Source organism: Culex quinquefasciatus, chromosome 2 (genome assembly GCF_015732765.1).
Source record: "Culex quinquefasciatus strain JHB chromosome 2, VPISU_Cqui_1.0_pri_paternal, whole genome shotgun sequence".
NCBI classification, from domain to species: domain Eukaryota; kingdom Metazoa; phylum Arthropoda; class Insecta; order Diptera; family Culicidae; genus Culex; species Culex quinquefasciatus.
Window position 1 is genome coordinate 194,643,805 of NC_051862.1, and position 22,999 is coordinate 194,666,803.

Consider the following 22,999-nt stretch of genomic DNA (forward strand, 5'->3'; position numbering starts at 1 on the left):
AGATCAGCCCGCAGAATTGTATGGAGAGTTGTATGAAAAAAAAAACTTTGAATTATGAATTCAGGGTGGCCACTCAAGTCGGGAAATCGGGAAAGTCGGGAATTCTCCAAAATCCGCCAAAAATCGGGAAAAAGTCGGGAATTTATCATTTTTGTCAAAAAGTCGGGAAAAGTCGGGAATTCTGAGCATGCTTGATTGAAAATTATTTTTTAGCTCTTGAATATTTTGTAAAATTTTCAAATTGAATTCACTCATTTCTGCTTTAGAGCATCTCCACCGGTGCGCACATAAATGAGTGACTATTTTGTTCACCCACAGCGCTACTATTTTAGTTTAGTCACCCTTCCCACACCGGTCGTTGATAAAACGGGTTGGTAATATAGTCACTGCCAACCCCACCGGGGGTGAGTATCAGCTTATTTTGCCGTTTCGAAATAAAATTAGTTTCAGTTTATTGGCATGACCAATTTGCCAAAATCTTCAAAGCCAGTAGTAATTATTTCCAAAAAAAACTGGATTGGCCGCAACCTGGATTGGTCCGGGTTCCCCCGGGGATGTTCCGTTGAGCGGATATTGGCGGCACCGTATTAATATATGCGCAATATTGGTGTCAAACTTCACGATTTTCAAAATCACATATGAAAATTACGAAAATGGAAATTTTAAACGGACTGGCCACAACCCGAATCGGATGTTTCGTTGAGGGGACATTTGCGGCAGCGCATAGTGTGGGCAATATTGGTGTCGAACTTCACGATTTTCAAAATCACATGTAAAAATTATGAAAATTGACATTTTTAACGAACTGGCCACAACCCGGATGGTTCCGGGTTCCCCGAGTAATGTTCCGTTGGAAGGACATTGGCAGCACAGTATGAATATGGGCAATATTGGTATCAAACTTCATAATTTTCAAAATCACATGTGAAAATTACGAAAATGGACTTTTTGAGTGAACTGACCTCACTCCAGGCAGTTCCGGGTTCCCCGGGGGAAGTTATATGTATATGTTAGTGTCAAACTTCACGGTTTTCAAAATCACCTATCGAAATTACGAAAATGAACTTATAAAGTTTATTCGTCACAAACTGCATCAGTCCGAGTTCCCCGGAGTATGTTTCGTTGAAGGGACCTTATCGGCACAAATAAATAAATAAGAAATATTGAAGTTGAAAAGAAATATCAAATGATTTTTTCTAAAGTCATCCACAATCCACAATTTAAATAAATTCAAAAAATAAATTCTTTCAATTTACCTTCAACGGAACATCGCCAGAGGAACCCGGACCAATTCGGATTGTGGCCAGTCCACTCACAATGTCCATTTTCGTGATTTCCATATGTGATTTTGAAAATCGTGAAATTTAACACCAATATTGCCCATATTCATGGTTGCCGCCAATGTCCCTCCAACGGAACATCTTTCGGTGAACCCGGAACAATCCGGGTTCTGGCCAGTCCGTTTAAAATGTCAGTTTTCGTAATTTCCATATGTGATATTGAAAATCGTGAAGTTTGACACCAATATTGCCCATATTCATACGGTGCCGCCAATATCCGCTCAAAGGAACATCCCCGTGGGAACCCGGACCAATTCGGATTGTGGCCAGTCCACTCACAATGTCCATTTTCGTAATTTCCATATGTGATTTTGAAAACCGTGAAGTTTGACACCAATATTGCCCATATTCATACGGTGCCGCCAATATCCGCTCAACGGAACATCCCCGGGGGAACCTGAACCAATTCGGATTGTGGCCAGTCCACTCACAATGTCCATTTTCGTAATTTCCATATGTGATTTTGAAAACCGTGAAGTTTGACACCAATATTGCCCATATTCATACGGTGCTGCCAATATCCGCTTAACGGAACATCCTCGCGGAAACCCGGAACCATCCGGGTTGTGGCCAGTCCACTAAAAATGTCCATTTTCGAAATGTTCATATGCGATTTAAAAAATCGTGAAGTTTGACACCAACACTGTCCATATTCATAGGTACCGCCAATATCCTTCCAACGGAACATCCCCCGGGGAACCTGGGCCAATCCGGATTGTGGCCAGTACAATGAAATTGTCCATCATCAATGTCCAGTTCCGTGGAACCATAAAAAGACCATTTAAAAAAAAATCTTGATTTTCCTTTAACTTCAAGCAGATGTCAAATATTTGTGCGCGCTACTAGCGGGCGACTAAATTTGGTCACCCGCTGTTCACCGAGGGTCGAGCTGCTATTTTATGAGCGCGTTTGTGAGCGACCGGTGTGGGGATGAGTGATGGTGGAGCGCTTCCAAATCCTTACTGCGCGCGCCCGGTGGAGATGGTCTTAGTAGCTTACTTTAAATTTAAGGTTCTTTTCACTATTTGCCGGGACCGTGGTGTAGGGGTAAGCGTGATTGCCTCTCACCCAGTCGGCCTGGGTTCGATCCCAAAAGGTCCCGGTGGCAAATTTTGAGACGAGATTTGTCTGATCACGCCTTCCGTCGGATGGGGAAGTAAATGTTGGCCCCGGTCTAACCTAGAGGTTAGGTCGATAGCTCAGTCCAAATGTAGGAGTCGTCTCCCTGGGTCCTGGTGGAGTCGCTGGTAGGCAGTTGGACTCACAATCCAAAGGTCGTCAGTTCGAATCCCGGGGTGGATGGAAGCTTAGGTGTAAAAAGAGGTTTGCAATTGTCTCAACAATCAAGCCTTCGGACACCTAGTTTCGAGTAGGAATCCCGTAATCGGGAACGCCAAGGCAATGCTGTAGAGCGAATAATTTGATTTTTGATTCACTATTTCAATATATTTGAGTATAGAAAAACTGTTGAAGGCATTCAAAATCTTAATGAATATTGGAGTCTTTGACACATATTTTCATAATATTTTTTATGAATCAAATGATCGCTTTAATTTTTGTTCATCAAACAAGAGGTGAAGTTAATGAAAAACTAATATAAAAATAGAGCCTTATGGCCAGCTTAGAATTATGATTCTATTTCATTTTGTCACATAATTGGATATTTGGTAACAGATTCCAACTTGAGTTTGGCAATGGTTTTTTTTTGGTGAATATTTTTAATTGTTTAACTAAATTCATTTAGTAATTTAAAATTATTTTTTCCAAATGTTGCCCTTGAACTTTTTTTGTGAGTATGGGTAAATTACCTACCATAGATAAAGCTTGATTTTCAGTTTTCGGAAAACTTAAATATCGAATAAAATCCAAAATTGAAAAACTTTTTTACGCTCTGGAAACTTAAAGAAAATATTGAAATTGCAAAAAAAATAATCCAAGAAATTTTTAGCTATTGCAAAATTGTTAAAAAAAAATATTTTTTCAATTATTTTGCTTCAAATAAGTTTGAAAACATAAAATCATATCAAACTTCATATTCATTGAAAAAAAAAAAAAAAAAAAAAAACAGTTAAATACTGACCACTAGATAAATTCAAATTGATGAAGAAAATTAATAAAAATAACAAAATTAAAAAGGGAACTTGTCAAAAACATTTTTTTTATGAATTCCTTGACATTTTTCTAAATCCTTTGAATAAATAATAACAGCAATTATGTTTCAATCATTCTTTGATTTAAAATGATGATGAAGTTTTGAAAAAATAGGAACGCTATTTTATGTTCAGTTATCTTTAACTTTTTGTCATTTTCAGTTGAAACGAAGTATCAAAAACTATACGTTTGCCAATTTAAAAAATAACATGGAAATCATAAGTATTGTTGAACTTTTGATTATTTTTTCAAAGACTAATTGTTTGTGTTTCTACTCTGAATCATAATAATGAAATTCCATTTTTGAAGTGTTTTTTTTATTTATTGTTTAGTTTTTGTATTTACAAAAAATGCCTATATTTGGATTTTTTTTAAAATTCATTGTGATTTTTTTTTCGCTGGTTAATATTGACTGTTCTTATAGAAAGTTTTTTGTTTGAAATCATTCTTTAGATAAGAAATGCCTATTATTTGAACATTCTGGAAAAGTCTGGAAAAAAGTCGGGAAAAAGTCGGGAATTTGAAAATGGAATTTGAGTGGTCACCCTGATTAATAATATTCAAAATTGCTTATTTTGACATAGGGAATGTATGGACAAACTTTCATCCAATTAAAAAAACACAGATTATATAATCGTGAAATTTTAGATTCAATGGTAACTTTTTGAATGGGCTTATTTTGGACATTTTTAAATTGTCGAGCTTGATTTTTGAATTTCAAAATAGTATTTATTGAAAAAAGCTATGAATTTCACAAAAGTTTAATTTTTTAACATTGAATGTTGTGATCAGCACAAATTATTAAACTATTTAGGTTGGTTCAGTCACTTCATCAAAAATATTCTTAATTATGCTTGTTGCTTAAAGTCACGTTAACAAGAACTTAGCAGTCACCCTGGGAAATTCTTCGGCGTCGCAGCAAAACCTGCGAGGGCTTATTTCCCTCGTGTTTTCTTCTTGGTGGTGGCGTTCAATGTCTTCATAAACGTGGCCGACGGGAAAAGGTGGCGCGGTGTGGCGCACACGTTTACTCAAGGGAAAATTTTGAAATGAAGGAAAAATAACTCCCAAGTTTGTTCAAAGCCATGTGAGTCACGCGGACCGGTTTCCTTTCGTCACGAGTTCCGGAAACGACGGTCGGGTGACTGACATTAGTCAACTAAAACTAAATTTAACAAGTACAAGCTGGGGAAATTAAAAAAAGCTCGATATTGAAGCAAGATAGAACCTCCTGGCATTGACATTGCCATTTTGTTGTCAAACAGCGCTACTAAAATAAGACCCTTGCCATTGTTTTCTTTTTTGTTGTTGTATTTTGTCGTACGACCACTACAAATACACGCGACTTGAATGAAAAGGCCAACACGACGAAGCAAAGATCGAATCTCGCACACAAACACCTTTTTGACTGTCGGCGTCGTTTACGTCGCGGTCGTCGTTTTTTAGTAGAATGGCCAATATTATGCAATCTCTCTCTCTCTCCTCGAGCTAGCGGAAATGTCGCCAAGCCGTCGTCTTCGTTTTGCTTTGTTTGAGCTGGTTTTTCATGAATAAATCGCCTTTCTCTAATTTTTTCCTCCTCACACTGACGATGCAAAGTTTTGAGCGAAAACAACCGGACGACCTTAGAAAAGTGCGGAAAGTTTGTGCGATAATGAGCATTAGTGGGATGTTAAAATGGCATGGAGGAAAATTGTTTTTTTTTTCCGTCATGACGTCATAACCTCTGAAAGTATTTATAAAGCTTTTCAAAATAATTTTTTATTCTGATTTGTATTTTAAAATAATACATTTTCGCGAAATCTTTCTTCATTGCGCGTTCCACATATTTTTAAATATTTTGTTATTTAAATTTCTCTCAATACAAATGTTAAAAATAATTTAAAACAATTTAAACTAAAATCAAAAACAAAAAAAAATTGAATATTTAAAAAAATGTTTTGATCCACAGTGGGAAATAAATGAATGAACGACTGGAAAATAATAAACACTTTCATTTCGTTTTTTAATAACTTAGATTTTTGATATAGTTGTGTTTCTAAAAATAAGTGTTAATTATTTTGAAAACCACGATGTTTCATGCCGTTTATACCAGAAAAATATCCAACACTTCTAAACGTCAAATTAGATTCTGTGGACAACCAAAGATCCTCCTGAAAAATTTCAAATTCAAATTTAAATTAATACATTAATTGTAAGCCAAATTTCAGCTCCATAGATCAAGCTAAAGCTAAACGATGCACAAAGTTAAGAGTTAAGAAAATAAAATTACAAATCAGGGTCTCAAAACAAATAAAAAATGGTACGAGCTAAAATAAATCGAAGAATAATAGTTTTTGAAACTTGTTTCAATTGGGGGGAAACATAAATTATACAAATATTGAGCAAAATCGTGACAAAATAATTGTTTGTGTCTCAAAAACGGACTAAATAAAAATCTATACATGTTCATAACAAGTGTTATTTGATTTACAATTATAAATAATTCAAATTAGGCTGGTACAAATTTTATTTGAAGTATTTTTTCAAAAAACCTCAAAATTTTATTGGAAATTTAAGTACAAGTATCAGCTGAAATCAATTTAAAATGCGTTTCCCTGCGTTTAGAATCACTTTTAGCATTGTTTTCGTAAAATCTTTCATTTTTTGAAAATTTATGATTGAAAAACAACTGAACTAATGTAAAATACATTTTAAAACACTTTGTCCATGCAAATGCTGAAACTATGGCTTGTTATTTCAATAATATTTTTTTTTAAATGAATAATAATTTTTTTTTGCTCAAAAATTTAACGCACATTAGTTTTTTCTATTAATCTTTCAAATACAATCACAAACTTTCGCTGCTTTGCTCAATACAAATTAAACTGGAAAATAAAAAATAAGAAAAGTATTTCTATCTTATTTTACAATAAAACACTTGTGCAACATTATTTTGATTCTTTAGCCAAATAAAATTTTCTGTGAATATTATATTTCATCAAAAAATCCAAAAGTATTGTACTTTGAGATCATAATTTGAAAATGAGAATTCCAAAAATACATTTAAAAATCATTGCACAGTGGTCCAGATCGCAAAATTAAGTGGAAAACGGACTTTCCGAAAAATGGCGAAGTTTTGGAGCTTTGGTGTCTTCAGAAGAGTTGTTGAAAATGGAAAGGGGCAACTTTTGGTTTTGTTGAAAATTAGGGTGGTTCACTATTAGGGTGATTTTGAAAATCTAACTTTTCAGGAATATTTTTGGGTTTTTTTTGTCTTTTAGAAAGTTGTTGAGCTTGCCAATCCAAGCAACTTTGTCCAAGACACCAAAATTTTATCTCGTAATCTACGCCTTCTACGACCAAATTAATAGAAAACATCCAAGCAAACCTTCAAAATCAGTTTTTTGAATGTGGCAATTCAGGGTTAAGTTTTAGAGAAAAGAGATGATCGGGGCACTTTTTGAGCTCTAAAAACAAACAATTTTATTTTTTGACAAGTCAATTTGGACTCAAGGGTCAAAAGTTACAGCCATTGTAAGGTAAAAAAGATGCAAATTTGAAACTTAAATATCTCGAAAAGGCGAATAGACCCAAAGTGTCGCAAAATCGATTTTTGGTCATATTTTGAATTTCCATGTGAAATTATCATTTGAACACAAAATATGACCAAAAATCGTTTTTGCGACACTTTGGGTCTATTCTGAGGGCAGATTCAGATTCAGCGGGCAAAATTACATGGAAAAACATATATTTGGACAATTTTAAAAATTCTTAAGGGTTGTCCCATAAGGTTTTTCCTTGAAAATTAGCCTTTTTCAAATAAAGATATCTCGAGTTAAAAGAAAAACACCCCTGGGTTTTTTTCAGCGTAAGTAGTGCTGGATCTCCTCTTTCAAATGCAACCTAGTGCTTAAAATTTGGCTTGCACCTTTTCGAGATATTTAAGTTTTAAATTTGCATCTTTTTAACCTTACAATGGCTGTAACTTTTGACCCTTAAGTTCAAATTGAGCTGTCAAAAAATAAAATTGTTTGTTTTTTAGAGCTCTAAAAGTGCCCCCAACATCTCTTTTCTTTAAAACTTAACCCTGAATTGCCACATTCAAAAAACTGATTTTTGAAGGTTTGCTTAGATGCTTTCTATTAATTTGGTCGTAGAAGGCGTAGATTACGAGATAAAATTTTGGTGTCTTCGACAAAGTTGCTTGGATTGGCAAGCTCAACAACTTTCTAGAAGACAAAAAAAATCCCAATAATATTCCTGAAAAGTTACATTTTCAAAATCACCCTAATAGTGAACCACCCTAATTTTCAACAAAACCAAAAGTTGCCCCTTTCCATTTGCAACAACTCTTCTGAAGAGACCAAAGCTCCAAAACTTCACAATTTTTCGGAAAATCCGTTTTCCACTTAATTTTGCGATCTGGACCACTGTGCATTGGGAAAAGTAGCCAGCCAAATTTCAAGATTAAAAATAGATCAATCCAAACATGTTTGCAAGCAATTGAAAAGTTTAAATTTTAAAAGTGTCGAAATGAACAAAAGTACATATATTTTTTTGCAAAGAAAATAGTTTAAGATGGAATTTATTTGGAATGAACTTAGTTTTTTTTTGTAAATTCGAAAACAATAAATAGGATTTCCAAATCTAATGAATTAGTTGATTGAACTTTCATTTTTTTTTTCATATTCTGCTATTTTCAGTATTTTTTAATGATATTTCACATGCGGCCCGCAATTATGCCGCAAATTATCAAAATGCCCCGCGAGGTTTAATTGGCTTTTTTTCTCTGAATCAGAGTTGTGAGAACTTCTATTTTGAAATTATTTATTTAGTTTGAATTCCTTTTTCTAAACAAAAATTTGTTTTTTTTATTTGTTTGACATTTTTTGATCTTGTTTTTGAATTCCATCCCGTTTGCGAAAAAAATAGGATAATTAAAAAAAAACATTTGAGTGACCACCCTGTACTAATAGTTCCTTCATCAAAATTACTCCTAAAATAGCATGTTATATAAGGGTTCCAATGAATCTTTCAACAAATCATCACAGTTTTTGCTCATCTTTATTTCTCCCTCAATGTAGTTGTTATGACTAAGCCGATTTTCTCCTCCCCCCGCACTCCAATATACGTGAGCTTTAAAAACCAAGTCAAGGTAGCTATAGTTGTACATGGTCGGTCAGCGATTCGGAGAGGCGTGACAAGAAAAATCTGTTATCCATCATTTCTGTGTTATGGGTTATCCAACTCGACTGCCCAAACACCATCAACATCTAGCAGAGCCCATTTATTGCACCTGACGAAAACAGAACTAACAGAGCGTGAACGCATCAACCAACCTAGCAGTTGCAATTTTCATGCCCTATTGCGCCAATTGTTGGATCCTTCTTTACTTCGTGTGAGTGTAGGGGAAAGCGGGGCAAGTGTAACAAGCTAAGGAAATGCTCGTTATAACCCATTAAAAAGTTAAAAAATCTGTCGGATTTTATTATAATCATCTTATTCTAGGTCTTGACTAAGACTTTGTTTAAACAAGTTTTTAAAAAATCCTGTTTTTTAATGTGAAAAATTGATTTTAAAATTTTTGATTTTCCGTACGTTCTACTCAACTAGTGGGGCAAGACGAGCAACCCGTTGGGGCAAGAGGAACAATGCATGAAAAAATATGGTAATTTGCTAACAATTGAACTGTTATCACTTAGATACATCAGATTAGAATGTATTTGAATGGTTTCTTCCATTTTTAGATTAAATAATAATATTTTACTAAAAATTTATCGTTTTTACGAGAAAAAAAATACTACTTCGATGATAAATAGTAAATTTTCATAATATCACTATACTTTGTATGTACAATTTTTTTTAACGATTGTTTATCAGTTTTTAGGTACTTTCATGTATTTATTTCCCAATAAAATATGTTGTTGCAGCAATTCGTAATTTTTTCCATACTAAAAATCCATATGGTACACTTGCCCCACCTGAACAAGATTTTTTAAAAGCTCTCAACAAAAATAACCAAAAGTTAAATCATACTTTGTAATAGGTGCATGTCATTTGTAGGGACACTACTAATCTAGGAAAAATTGCATTTTGATAAAATGAGCCTTAAAACGAACCCTAAGCCTTATTTTGTACTTTCCAAATATTATAAGAAAACAAAGGTTTCGAAAAAAACTTCATTAAATCTTATGCTCCGTGGCGTTTACGTCATTTTGGCGGTTATGTGGTAGTAGAATCAGCTAACTGCATTGCTAGCAACAATTCCTCATACTGGAAATAATCAAAATTGTACAAATTACGGCCGTAGGAGCGATTGTTCCTCTTGCCCCATATGGTCGTCTTGCCCCACCGTCCCCTATCAAGACGCGTTCGACGCAGTTATTAAGTTGCGTGATGCCAAACAAACGCGACGACCGCGCTAAAGACGTTGTTGTTGTTGTCGGTCGGAACACGTGACTTGCCGGAGGGAAAAAGAGAGTTTTCCACAACCTCGGTTGATTTCCACGTGTGGTTTGTGAACAGGGATAAAACTTCAGAAAAATAGAACGTATTGGTTCACAGTTAAGAATTCGAAAAAAAAATCAGTTAGGCCAATACAATAAGTTTTATGATATTTAATATATCGAGATTTGGTTCTGCTTCTATAACCAGGTGATTTAATATCTCACTTACAAAATTGTCAATTAATTCGATTACGTTTTGTTGGCAACTCTTCAACACAACTCAATTAATCGCCAACTATTGCACGTGCTGCCGCGCGGTTCATCCGACGTATTTTCTCCGGAGCAATTTCTTCCTCTCTTTCTCACGGAAAAGTGTGTTCACTTGTTTCCGAACAAAACCAACAACAATAAACGGCAAAACAACATTCACTCGGTGCTGCGCTTCTCCATGAACTGGTTCGGCAACGTCATCACCGTCACCGATTCCTTCCCACACACATGTGGCAAGTTGGCAGTCGCTGCTCTCTCTCCGCACTAAACTTGGCCCGACCGTGCCAACACAAGCCAGCCAGTCTTGGTCGAAACACTCGCCGGGAATGTCGCTTCGAGGAGCAGGTCCAAACGCCGCGACGCCGGTTGTTCCCAAAGTGCAGCTGCAAGTGCATTTCTGGATAACGTATTAAACAGGGGTTGGTGGAATTTGGAGTTGGAGAAGGAATCTCGCGAAGAAGCGCTTGACTTGAAGTAAAGTGAAAAAAAAGTGGCAGATCAAGCGTTCAAATCCAGCATAATGCGGTAAACGACGAAGACGACGATGCCGGGTCGATATTTTGGATGTGCAGCCGTCGTCGTCGTCCCCGGTTGATGTTGCTGTTTTTGTCCAGACTCCATCAGCAGACTGAGACGAGTCTGTAGGGATGCCCGAAATCCGTCGCGAGTTTCCACCACCTCAAGAAACAAGTTTAATGAGGAAAAGCGAGATGAGTTGAACCCCAACCGGTCTTGGGATAACATTCCACCGAGATCTGCCTCGCGCAGTAATTAAAGTTTGTGGTGTAGTTCAAGTGGCCCGCAGCGGAAGTGCTCTTAACTAGATTATGTCGGATGAGTGGGTTTCCGAAGTGTGTAGTGCAAAACGGCGTAAGGAAGATCAGATTTTGAAGATCTGTGAAGATCGATAGCTATACCTTATTGCTTGAAGCATCCACGGGTTTGGAGCTAATTGAAGTGGGCCGGCTGAGGTGTGCTGTGATTTAAAACATTTCGGCTAACTCACGTGGAATACGTGAAACGGTGGAAAACGGATCCGCCAGTAAGAAGGTGTTTTATCAGCGTGATTATCGGAAGTGAGAATGCGATGTTGTGGCTTGGAACAAGTTGTGTAACGAAAGAAGGAGGGAAACACTTGTTTTGCGCGATTTTACGGGTGAACGATAAAAATCAGTGAAATTGTCGTAAAGATTTGTGGGCAGATTTTTACAACGTCGCCCTTTAAAAGCTGCTGTCTATGTGCACATAATCAGTTGGTTTGCAGCAATACGTTTACAGTGCAAATCAGCTTAATTTAGAGGAAAGATTTATGTCTTTCTATAATTCATTTTAACGTTATTGGGCTTTTTTTGTAACCACTTGTAAATCTTTTATTTTAAATGCATCTTTTTAGCTTATTTTGCCTATATTTTTTTTCTAAATATTTACAGCAGTTTTTAAAATTTGGGGCTATGGACTCAAAAAATACACTTACAAAAACTAACAAAAATATTTTTCAGTAAATCACAGCTTAAAAAAATATCATATCAGCTGAATGTAAAAGTCGTAGATTGATTACAAATGTTGCGTTATTTTATGAAATTTTGTGTGACAATTCACGAAGAAAAAATAGCACTTACAAAAACAAAACAAAAAAAATAACTGGGCAGGTTGGAATCGTAACATTACCTAAATAATGCGTAAAATTTTGAAATTTAACAGAAGCATATGGATTTAAAAAAATTAAAAAGGTACACGGAAAACAAAACTTTTGGATTCTCTATTTGAAAAAAAAAAAAAAAAAATTGAAGGAGTTATCAGTTGACACTAAGAAAAAATCATTTTGCACAATATGTTTAGCTTCAAGAGGCTGTATCTCAGTATCCAGCAATCCTATTATCAAATTCAAACAAAGGAAGCTTTTGGATATTTTCTCAGCTCTTCAAAAAAAAAAATAAAAAATTACGGATGTTTTCCTACCTAAAGTTTTATAAAGTCGTAAAAAAATTCAAGAAACACTTCAAAATTTTTTTTTGAATAATCACAAATTTGTTTTTTTTTACATTTTTGAAGTGTTGTTTGATTTTAGATTTTTTTTTCCCGTGTCCATACTCATACTCAGCATGTGTGGGCTCGTTTAAGAACATTTAAAAAAAAATGATATGCTGATGTACAGCACCGCAAAAGTTTTTTTTCCGCAATAAATATTTTGGTCGATACTTACATATTAAAAAAAAACTAATGTTTGCAAAACAACAAACTGGATTTATGATAAATGCATTGTGTGGCGTAATATTGAATAATTGGCCTTTTCAAAATTTTAATCCTGATACATTTTTTTTTTGAAAATATTGTTTTGGAAAAGATCGGTAAATTTCACGACTGTTTCATGTGTTACCATTGAAAATCGGACCATTGGTTGCTAAGATATCGACATTAGAAAATGATGGGTTGTTTGGTTGAAACTTAGAAAACTTCAATTTGCTTGTTTCGTTTTCTTTAAGCCGGTGTATCTCAGCAACCAATTTTATAGCAACTTTTCTGAATTTGAAAAAAAAATAATAGAAATGGTCGCTCATGGTCACTATTTTTAAAAATCGAAAAACTGCAAATATTTCGCTGAAATCGAACATTTGGATTGCAAATGAGTAATTCTCTGCCAACTCACACAGCAGTTGCCCCGACCTCTCTTCGATTTGCGTGAAACTTTGTCCTAAAGGGTAACTTGTGTCCCTTTAATTTTTGAACATGCTAAAAAAAGGTGTTTTCAATAATTTGCAGCCAGAAACGGTGATAAGAAATTTGGTGTCAAAGGGACTGTAATGTAAAATGTACCGCCCGATTTGATGGCATACCCCAAACCGAAAAATCGTGTTTTTCATCGAAAAAACACTTTAAAAGTTTGCCACTCTGCCATTTTCCGTTACCTGACTGTGAAATATTTTAAAAAATGTCTTTTTAAGGGAAATTTGATGTACTTTTCGAATCTACATTGACCCAGAAGGGTAATTTTTTTATTCAAAGCAACAATTTTTCATTTTAAAATTTCGTGTGTTTCCAACTTTTCAGATTTGGTGTGAGTTGGTAGAGAATTACTCAAATTCAATTTTAATTGAAAAAGTAGGTCAAACATAATTCTTACATAAAATTTAATTTTTTTTTCTGGAAATCACTATATCATACTTCTCTATAGTGGGGATTTTTCCAAAACCGAGAATTCCCGAAAAAAAATAATCAAATTTTGGCTCGGAAATATATTTTTTGGTAGATATACGTTTATAGCTGAATACATAGTAATAGATAAGAATTTAAATGCATTAAAATTTGTATTTGGCATATGTCAGCATTAATTAGGATTATTCGGGAAAATTGTTGAAATATGAGTTAAAAGATTCACAAAATGCCTAGTGCTTTAAATATTTGCTATTTAATTCTCTATATTTCTAAAAGACTGGTTATTACATTTACGAATATCAATAATTCTAAAAATTGGTAAAAATATATTCAGACTGTACTGCCGTTCTACGCATAGTTGTCCCATGTAATTTTTGGACGATTCTGACTTTTTATCATTTTTAAGTTCAGTTTGACGTAAACATTCAGAAAAACACATAAAATCTAGTACTTTGTTCGGAAACTCATTAAAAACAACACCAAGTCTGTTTGTCCCATCGTTGTACTTCTACGCATAATTGTCCCACCAAGTATTTTCTATCACGAAATCATTAGTTTTACGAAGCAATTTATCCTGTTTATCTTTTGTATAGCAAGAGGATTACAAATAAGGATGATAAAACGAATACCGGGGTGATTAGGGACATATAGAGCTAAAAGGGACCCACGGGACAATTATGCGTAGCAACGCAAAAATCGATCGAAAAATTTCAATCGCGTTTTTCTCAGTTGTACTTTTTCGAACATGGGACAATTATGCGTAGAACGGCAGTGTAGGCCCGTAAAAAAAGCAAAAATCTTATTGACTGAAAAATTGTTAAATCCACTTGAAAGATGATCACTCCTGAAAGATTTATGTAGATATTGAATTATTAAACTGAGTAAGAGACGATTTAAGCACAAAATTTTGCCATGCGCAAAGCAAACTGTCAAACTTTGTGAACATTTTTTTCCCAAGATAGGATGGACAAAATTGGCTGCAATTTGGGGAGAAGACTCACAAGACCTCCCATGTGCATGACGATGTCTGATTTTTAAATTTTGCATATTTGAAAAATGCAATAATCAAAAGCTTTCTTGTTTTTATATAAAAAAAAAATAATATTCTTATCTGGCAGTGCGTGGCCGAATGGTTACGCTGTCCGCTTTGTAAGCGGATGATTCTGGGTTCGATTTCCATCTACTGCAACCTTCAATCGGATGAGGAAGTAAAATGTCGGTCCCGGCCTTGGTTGTTAGGCCGTTAAGTCATTCCAGGTGTAGGAGTCGTCTCCATGCCATAAGTACAAACAACACACCAAACCAAGCCTACTCCTTTGGAATCGCTGGCGGCGGTTGGACTCACAATCCAAAGGTCGTCAGTTCAAACACATTTCCTTGGAGTAGAAAGATGTTTGGGTGCTCTCCCCATTCAAGCCTTCGGACTCCTAGGTTCGAGCAGAAACTTGCAATAGAGACCACAAAGGACCACAAAAGAACTTTTATGAAAATCGGCCTTCGTCAGGAACACAGAACCAGTTTAACGAGTGTTCACCAAAATTATGAGCCGATTTGGTCAAAGCTGTGTTGAGATATCGTGGCACCCGTTTTTTGAATGTGTCAACTTCAAATTGTTATATCTCGGCAATGGTATAACCAAAAGTTATCAAATTTATTTAGTTGATAGATGAAAATATATATTTTAATGTCTTGAAAATAGATTTAAAAAAATTAAATGTGTTCTCATACCAATCTCTGACATTTATGCTGATTTACATTTATGTAACCCCTTAATCTATTTAAAAGCTGTCGTTTATGTTTAGATTGAAGTGTAGATTATCACCAATTAATATAATTGAGCTGATTTTATGATTTTAAGCTTGAAAACATAACAAATATAATGAAAATATAGATTTTATGACTCTTTGAAAAAATCCCGGGATCCCGGGAATTCCCGAGATTTCAAAAAAAAAAATTTCCTGTTTCCCGGGAAATTCAAAACCCGGGAAAATTGGACGCCCTACTTCTCTGTGGCTCAAAAGTTGCGGGTTTTGTCTCCTAAAACGTATCAATTTTTTTTGGGAAATTGAGTTTTCGTGAAAAAAGATAGTTAAAATTCAGCGAAAAATGATTTTTTCATGTATCTATTTATTCTGAATAGTCCTCAGCAATACCCACAACTTTGCCGAAGACTCCAAATTGATCAGAAAATTTACTCAAAAGTCACAGATTTTTTAATATTGATCCATTCGCAACAACTCTTCTTGAGGCGCCAATGCTTCAGGCATCACTTTTACATTAAATTTTGCGATTTGGATCACTATGCATTGGAATCAGCGCGAGGGCTTTTACCACCTAATAAAATGTCCTGAGATAAGCATAATCTTAGTCTGATACAAACTACACTTTCCCATAATTTCGCTGCCGGTCAGCAAGCATGGGATTGAATTGAACGTGCAAAAACACAGGTGTTTTTTTATTGGGTCTAAAAGAATGTGGAGCTTGGTTTTTAAGAAAACCTATCCAACGAACTCGATTTGAATTCTAGCTACACAGAAAAAAAATAATGGTAATATTACATCTGGGAAGGGGTACATCTTTTATGTCAGAAAAAAGGTGTAATTTTACCTCTGGAAATGTGTAATTTTACCACTTTTCTGGTGTAATGTCACTTTTTCAGTCTAAATTGAGGTAAAATTACATCATAAAAGAGGTAATATTCAGCCATCTAAAATTAAAGCTTCAGAATTTACATTATTTTTTTCTGTGTAGGCTCTTTTGAAATATTTGTTTTGTTTAGAAGCACTGAAGATTTTATAATAATTGAGTACCTTTATTATTTCGAAAACAATACAAATTTTAAAATAAAATTAAAGCATCAAACTTGCATAGAATCAGGACTAAACTTTGCCCTACTTGCTCCACATTTTCGATCCAACTCTACTCCGTCATCGAGCTTTGCATGTTCCAGTTCCAACCGGCATTAATCCGCCTTTATAAAACTAGCTGCGTACTGGTTTTTGCTGTATTTTTTTTACTCTGGTTTCGAGAACGCAAACAAGAGACACCAGCACCAAAGTTGGCTTTATTCTGGTTACCGAACCTGGTCAAACAGGTTTTGCCAAATCTGGCGTCCGGCGAATGTTTTCAATTATTGCCAACAACAAGACTGTGGATTTTTGTTTGCGGGTACAAACCTCAAAACCCCTAATCGATTGATCGCGGTTTGAGGTGATAAACTGTTGTACGAAAATGATATCATATTTATGGCTTTGCAAACCTGAACGGTTATCATGTTTGAAATGGTTCCAATGTGATAATTTTCTCAGATAAACGAAAAAAAAAACTTTCTCCTCGTCCTATAAGTCGTCAATTTAGATGTTGTTTTTTTCTCACCAAAAAAAAGCAGTCTCGTTGATTGGGTCTGCAAAGTTGCACAAAACACTCCCATTTTTTTATTTTCTACTCGTGGACAATTTTCGCACCATGTCATAACCGTACCGCGCCAGGTTGCATCCACCTTTTCAATGCAAGTGGCCGTTTAATGGGGAGCCGATGCCGCCGCGGTGCACTTCAATTTGCAATTAGGCGGTTCGATGCGTTGTCGGAAGGAAGTTGGCAGCAAAAAATGTGCCAAAATTACGACGATGAGCAGTGGTCAGTTTATCTGATTTTGTAGAGTTAGGGTTGCTGATTGTTTTACGACTTTGAGAAAATTATTATGTCGAACCATGCCTCACTTGTTATCCGCAGAACCCACATTTAAAAAAAAATCTTTTCATTTTTTTGCCTTTATTTGCTCAACTGTACTTGAATAACAGCGTAAGCATTACGCAGATAAGTGATACAAAGTTATTTTAAAACTGTCCATCATCAATTTGGTGAACGAGACGACGTTATCAAATGTGTTACAAAGGATTATATTATCTTTTTACGAACGGCAAATAAAGTTAAATAGAGTGATTGCCTCTCACCCAGTCGGCCTGGGTTCGATCCCAGAAGGTCCCGGTGGCAAATCTTGAGATGAGATTTGTCTGATCACGCCTTCCGTCGGACGGGGAAGTAAATGTTGGCCCCGGTCTAACCTAGAGGTTAGGTCATTAGCTCAGTCCAGGTGTAGGAGTCGTCTCCCTGGGTCCTGCCTCGGTGGAGTCGCTGGTAGGCAGTTGGACTCACAATCCAAAGGTCGTCAGTTCGAATCCCGGGGTGGATGGAAGCTTAGGTGTAGAAAGAGGTTTGCAATTGCCTCAACAATCAAGCCTTCGGACACCTAGTTTCGAGTAGGAATCTCGCAATCTAGAACGCCAAGGCAATGCTGTAGAGCGAATAATTTGATTTTTTGATTTTGAGAGTGATTATCGATCCTCACGAGAAGTGTTGTTTTCGTGTGATTGGGATAAATTTACACCACACAAATTTCAGCTTCAATTTTTTTTCTGTGTGTCTCTAAATATGTGTCCAAAACACAAGATACTTCAAGCATGTTGCATGGTTGCATAAGTATCCAAACAAAAAATCTGCTCAAATTTAGGCCAACCCCTTCGCACCATTAAATCACAACTCCAGCAAGGTGCAACCTACTCAATTCGGACATTTCTGCTGGTCGTTGCGTTGCGATGGCGCAATGGGAACCTGTGTCAAGTCAAGGAGTCCACACCAGCAGCAGCAGCAGCAGCAGCTCATTGCGCATTATGCTTTCACTTTCCAATTGTGGAGATCGCTGCAACTCCAGATTATGCTGCAACCCCAGCTACTAACTAAGGCTAGCCATCCAATCCCAAGGGTGGCCGCTAAAAATAGCGAACCGGTTATTACGCCGGGGCTTTGCTGCTGATACTTTTTTTTTGAAGATCGAGGTTCCCAGACCAGCGGGAATCTATCATTTTTGGCAATAACTGACCATTATCGGTGCACGGCGCAGCCGAAGTTTATGCAACTGGATTATGAGTGCCACCATAGAGTTTGAAATGTCATTGTGGGTTGTTAGATGACAGCTGCCAACCAAAGTGCGTCGTAATGACTCCAAAAGTGCAGAAAAGTGAACGTGAACTTTTTTGCTGGGTGATTGGTGAATGGTCAACCGCGCAGTAAGAAAACTTGTAACCTTATTGCTGTAGGTCTCCTTGAAGTACAAAAATAGATCAGGTCTACATTCTGAGTCTGGAGAGGAAGCTTGGAATGATCAAAATGAAGTTTTCGAATCACAGTTGTCTGAGTCGAACCTAATACCAGAAGGAAAATCACTCCAGCAGCATTACACGAACTATCCATTAGTGACATGTGCTAACATTTGTCATTTCCGATATGCAGTAAGAGCGAAAAAAAGGGAGAAAGTCCTTCAGTTCGATATCTCGTCGAGTCATGTTGCGTAACTTGTTCTACAAAATTTATTAGTTTCATGTCACTCGTTTGAAGCATTTCTTCATCTTTCCTTTTGCACCCATTCAAATTTACACATAGCGTTTGCAGCGACGAACAAAAAATCGATTACCATCGATGGTGGAAATTGCAATAAATTATTACCCAGACAGTGTATGGTAAATTTAGTGCCCCAATGGGCTCAGTTTGTCGCTGTTGTTTTTTTTTCCTTGGTAGAATGTTTTCGTCGAGGAGAATTCTTTCCAATAAAAGGGTGTTCCATTGCCAGACACTCGCACGAAGGCCGAGTAAAAACAAACCCCAAAGTGTCGATGTTATGTAATCGGCAAGGGCAATCTTGAAATGGGGATAGTGTAATATAAGCTCGCAATTGAAAAAGTTGACAAATAGGTGTAAACAATTTGATAGTAGAGCACTGCCGTTCTACGCATAATTGTCCCATGTTCAAAAAAGTGCAACTGAGAAAAACTCGATTGAAATTGTTCGACCGATTAAGGTGTTTCTACGCATAGTTGTCCCGTGGATTCCTATTCGCCCTATGTGTCCCTAATCACCCCAGTTAGCAAGTTATCACCCTTATTTTTTATTCTCCTGCTACACTACAGGTAAACAAGACATAATGCTTCGTAAAACTAATGATTCTGTGTATTTTCTTAGTGGGTGGGACAATTATGCGTAGAAATACAACGATGGGACAAACAGACTTGATGTTATTTATAATGAGTTTCCGAACAAAGTACCAGATTTTACGTGTTTTTCTTAAAGTACACATCAGACTAAACTTAAAAATGTCATAAAGTCAAAATCGTCCAAAACTGACATGGGACAATTATGCGTAGAACGGCAGAGCAACTCTCTCAGATTTCGCTCATTCGTTTTTTCTTTGTATTTTTAATCAGACTGAAACTTATCTTTATCTTTTGAAGGAATTTTTCGATCGATTTGGTGTCTTGTGCAAAGTTGTAGATATCGATAAGGACTACACTGAAAAAAATGATACACGGTAAAAAAAAATTGGTGATTTCAAGGGTGATTTTTAATTTGACTTTTTGTCACTAAAAGTTGATTTGCAAAAAAACACTATTTTTTTAACTTTTTGATATGTTTTAGGGGACATCAAATGCCAACTTTTCAGAAATTTCCAGGCTGTGCAAAAAATCTTTGACCGAGTTATAAATTTTGAATCAATACATTTTTTTTCAAAAAAATCGAAATATTGGTCGAAAAATTTTTCAACTTCATTTTTCGATGTAACATCAATTATGAAATCAAAAAGTACTCTAGTAAAATTTTGATAAGGCCGTTGCAAATATTTTTCAAAGTTTATGTCCATGCAAAGGTTTAAACAGGATGATTGATTTTTTCTAAGTCTCACCTAGTGGTGGGCAAAACCGCTCATTTCTGTGAGCCGCTCATTTTCGTTCGCTCATTTAAATGAGCGGCTCTTTTGAGCGGCTCATCCGCTCATTTCGCTCAAAGTCAGAAAATAGACTGGAAAAGTAATGAAAAGTAAGCTAAATTATCGTTTTGATAATTATCTTCCCATTATTTTGTGAAACAATAGTTTTTATTCTGTGTTCAGTAACAGGCATATTTGAGGTAGCGTTTTGCTGCACTTGATAAAATAGTCTTGAAATAAGAAGATCTGAACAAATGCCTTAAGAAAACTATTGAACAATTACCACAAAAGAGTACCAAGTTTGTGTGATGTGCTGTGGTAAATAACATTTTAAATCACAAACGGTCCAATAAATGGATTTAACCCGCAAACTAGCATACGAGCTATGTTCGAATGCGTGTAACTAAAGTGCCTAATAGAAAGTGGGGACTAAAGTGCCTAATAGAAAGTGGGGACACGAGAAACTGAGAACCCTGCGATTTTCTGTCAAAAAATTGAGCACCTCCAAGATCTTACAGATAAGGTGCTTACAATCTCTACTTCTTCCATAGGTTTTGTCAAAAAATGAACACCTTCCATTTAAACGCTTGGTAAATTTTGAGTGACCAACTGTGAGTGGCATTGCATCTTGAGTGCTTTGTCCCCACTTTCTATTAGGCACTTTAGTGGGGACACGAGAAACTGAGAACCCTGCGATTTTCTGTCAAAAAATTGAGCACCTCCAAGATCTTACAGATAAGGTGCTTACAATCTCTACTTCTTCCATAGGTTTTGTCAAAAAATGAACACCTTCCATTTAAACGCTTGGTAAATTTTGAGTGACCAACTGTGAGTGGCATTGCATCTTGAGTGCTTTGTCCCCACTTTCTATTAGGCACTTTACGTGTAACAACTACATGTACATGACATTTGAGAAATCTATCGATATTAATAATGAGATCATGCAACATCTGGCGACAGTCAGCTGATTCAAAATCACAGGCGCCCCGAAACAGGCTAGCAACAAGCATAAAGTGCGCCATTATGTTGGAACAATTCTTACCGGTGAGAACCTAGTTTCCCCTCTTTTCTCAACAGCACCGTCACCACCAGCGCGTAGAAGAACGAACCGAACGAGAGCGAATGAGCAAGAGCGAAATAACGAAAGAGTGAGCGAAAACGACGCCGTTTGACGACGTCGAAGACGGGGCGAGCGACGCTTATCAAGCGCTCCGTTCGTTCCTTCCGTTCATTCGATCTCGCTCATTCGCTCTCGTTCGGTTCGTTCTTCGACTCGCTCTTTGATTTGACGGTTCTTTGAAAAGAACCGGTTCACAAAATGAACCGCCGCTCATTTTTTCTGAGCGGTCGCTCATTCGTTCTTTAGCTTGAGCCGGTTCATAAGGACGGTTCGCTCAAATAGGCCCATCTCTAGTCTCACCCAAACAACCCACCATTTTCTAACGTCGATATCCAGCAACTAATGGTCCGATTTGCAATGTTAAAATATGCAACATTCGTGAAATTTTCCGATATTTTCAAAAACAATATTTTCCAAATGTTCAAATCAAGACTAACATTTCAAAAGGGCATTATATTGAATGTTTGGCCCTTTTGAAATGTTAGTCTTGATTTGAAAGTTTTGAAAGTATTGTTCTTGAAAATATCGGGAAATTTTACGAATGTTGCATATTTTAACATTGTTGATCGGACCATTAGTTGCTGAAATATCTACGTTAGAAAATGATGGATTGTTTGGGTGAGACTTGGAAAACATCAATTTTCCTTTTTTTAAACCTTTGCGTGGCAATATCTCAGAAACTAAAGGTCGTATCAACAAAGTTCAAAAAAAGCTAAATATAGAGAATTTTCTCAGCTTTTTAATTATTTTTTTTTCAAAAGTGGTTGCCCACTTGCACTAATTTGAAAAAAATAAAATAAAAAAACTTTGATTTTTTTTTTCAAAAAAATTACCTAATGATGACTATAACTTACAAACGGTGCACTTTATCAAAATTTCACTGAAGTAATTTTTGATTTCAGAATTGATTTTACATCGAAAAACGAAGTAGTATAATTTTTGCGACCAATATATCGTTTTTTTGAAAAAAAATCAGTATTGATTTAAAAATTCATAACTCGCTCAAAGATTTTTTGAAAAAAAAATAAAATAAATAAAAATAGTGTTTTTTGCAACTCAAGTTTTAGTCACAAAAAGTTAAATTTAAAATCACCAAAAAAATATACCGTGTATAATTTTTTTCAGTGTAGTCCTTATCCATACCTACAACTTTGCCGAAGACACCAAATCGATAAAAAAAAATCCTTCATAAGATACAGATTTTTGAATTTTCATATATCATTTTTGTGTGGACAGCTGCCAAATTTGTATGGAAAATTATATGGACAAACTAATGATGCAAAATGGCTTCATTGGGCATACCGAAGGCACCAAAAAAGTTTCAGCCTGATTAAAAAATACAAAAATTTAAATTTAAAAAAAAAGATCAATTCCGTAGAGAACTGCTCAGTAGATATTGCTTTTATCCAATTGGGTCCTAAAGTGAAGCTTAGATTGCTGATATTATTGTTTACAGCGATAAAGCTTATTTTTCTGAGTACAATGACCCTTTGCACGACCACAAAGAGTTAAAAATGGATTTTTAAAAATTAACCACAGTGTTCCTACTTGACAGCTCTTACCAAGGGGACCATAGTTGATCCATCGAAAAAATGTTGTCTTGTCATTTTGTTTTGCTTTAAAATGAAAAAAAGTGATCAGAAATGGTTTTTGATCGTGTTTTTCACCGTTGTACATAACAATGCTTTAGTACCCAATTAGTGTTAGATGTGTTAAAATTGCATTGAAATGTTAAAGTTTTTACATAAATTAATCGGTCTTACTTCCAGTACGTTAGACC

General features: G+C 35.8%; 1 protein-coding gene across 5 annotated transcripts in view; it reads left to right on the top strand.

Annotated features, from left to right (window-relative positions):
- Positions 1 to 22,999, top strand: part of LOC6034870 (SUN domain-containing ossification factor) — a 46,870-nt gene that overhangs the window by 5,473 nt on the left and 18,398 nt on the right. The window contains exon 1 of one of the 5 annotated variants that reach the window (XM_038258452.1): positions 10,491 to 10,608. The exons of 3 other annotated variants lie outside the window; for them this stretch is intronic. The gene's annotated coding sequence lies outside the window, so the exon portion shown is untranslated. Of the gene's footprint in view, positions 1 to 10,490; positions 11,060 to 22,999 lie in introns of those variants that run through there. One more of the 5 variants, XM_038258451.1, reaches the window with a different exon arrangement.